Source organism: Bombus terrestris, chromosome 9 (genome assembly GCF_910591885.1).
Source record: "Bombus terrestris chromosome 9, iyBomTerr1.2, whole genome shotgun sequence".
Classification (NCBI taxonomy): domain Eukaryota; kingdom Metazoa; phylum Arthropoda; class Insecta; order Hymenoptera; family Apidae; genus Bombus; species Bombus terrestris.
The window spans coordinates 1202780-1204771 of NC_063277.1; positions in this window are offsets into that span (position 1 = coordinate 1202780).

Here is a 1992-nt window from a genome sequence, read left to right on the forward strand (position 1 = left end):
TCTGCTTAATCTACGATATGACAGACTAAAAAGAAAATACCCTCTAGATTAAATCCTTAGTTTCTACTAGAACCAACAATATAAAACTATTATAATCCATGTCATTGTATCACGCCAAACTAAGTTACTGAAAATTCTCAACGAGAATTGATTGTAAATATTCTAATAAATAAAAAAAAATAATAATAATAAAAAGAAAAAAATCTACGATATGAATATAGTACCTTAATGGGTCTAGAGAAAGGACAAGTAAAGGATGCTTTATTTGTTAACAAGTTGGTATAGTTTGTGTATTTAATAACGATGAATATAAAAATAAAGAGTGACAGATTATTCAGTGATAAACAATGTCAACGTGTTCGTTCGGCTTAGCGGCTTTACACATCCGACCTCTCGACGTGTGCTCTTAGAATCTTCAACAAGGACTACTTCGACCTTGGATCATTTTCGTGGTCTTCTCAGAGAGACGACCCCCACTACGCTCGGATCACGCCGCCGTTCGCGCCTATGATCACATATGCCGCATTCTTTTCAACAAGCGACCGAAATCGACGTTTCTGAAAGTCGCTGCTTGGATGCGCTTGTCACATAAAATAAAAAAAGGGGTAGCTCAAACGAAAAGAAAAATAAAATGTAACAAAAAAACAAGAGAATTTATTTCTTGTACTCTGAGTTTACACTGACTGCAATTTGGTTCTGAGTTCCAGCCGTGACTTTCCAAGACTAGAGCTCTTACAATTTGACTTTCGGTGGGATCTGTTTCTTTCTTGTTTGTCACTCCTCAATATCCCCACTATTCTGTAGGCGTACGTGACCGTTGCCACGCTTCTAGAACATTCGGTGGAAGGACCGTGGGATATCGATGATTCATTAGGCACTCTGGCGTGAAACTTTAAACTGAGCATGGAAAATCGCTACAATCGAAGATACTGAGAAGATACTGAGGTAGTCAACGCTCTATGGTACGTCAGAAACGGGGATATACACAAAGCTTAAAAATACCAACGGTCAAAGAAGAAATCGGCAGGTAGGTAGAAAAATACAAGGAAAGAACGGCAACACAACCAACTAAAGTCGCTACAATCGAAGATTCTGAGATAGTCAACGCCCCATGGTCAGAAACGGGGATATACACAAAGCTTAAAAATACCAACACTCAAAGAAGAAATCGGCAGGTAGGTAGAAAAATACAAAGGAAGAACGGCAACGCAACCAAACCAGCTGGCTGCTGATGCGAGCAAAACTCTCACAAAAAGAAGACTGAAGAGTAAACACCAAACTCACCTTACTAAAGATGTAAAATAGACGAACTCGAAGATGAGAGTAGCCATCCACATGTTATTTAGCGATTAAGCTAGAAAAATTTACCGAATCTCCGGCTGGACAAATTATAAAGTATAAATTACATAATAAAAAAAAAAGTGTATATACAGAATCGTTTAATATTATCATCATAGTTCGGTGTCATTGTAGTATTAGTAAAATTTCAAAATATTTCGAATAGCACATGCAATACGTTCATAAGAGATTGTAAACTATAACGAAAGATTTATTTATACATATAGTCTTCAGTGAAAGAAAAGAGCAAGTGATATAAATAAACAATTCGTTGACGACGACGAATATAACAAGAATATATATAGCAAAAAGGAGCAAACTGAGCCGTTAGGAATTCCCAGAAAAGTCAATAGCTGGTGATATCTTTCTTCCAGTGTCTCTTTGTCCAGCGAGTTCCTCTCTGTCTCTGTCTGTCTGTCTGTTTGTCTCTCTCTCTCTCTCTCCTCTCTCTCTCTCTCTCTCTCTCTCTCTCTCTTTTGAAGAGAGGGCCGAGACCTGTGAGCCATAGGGTTCTCGTGCCAGCTCTTCGCGTTGTGCCACCACGCAGTTCGCGAGTGCCGGGGTGTAAATGGGTCACTATTTATGTCACCTGCAGAAACAAGAGGCAGAGAACCAAAGAAACTCACGGTGTCGACATCAGCATCTACGAGGATT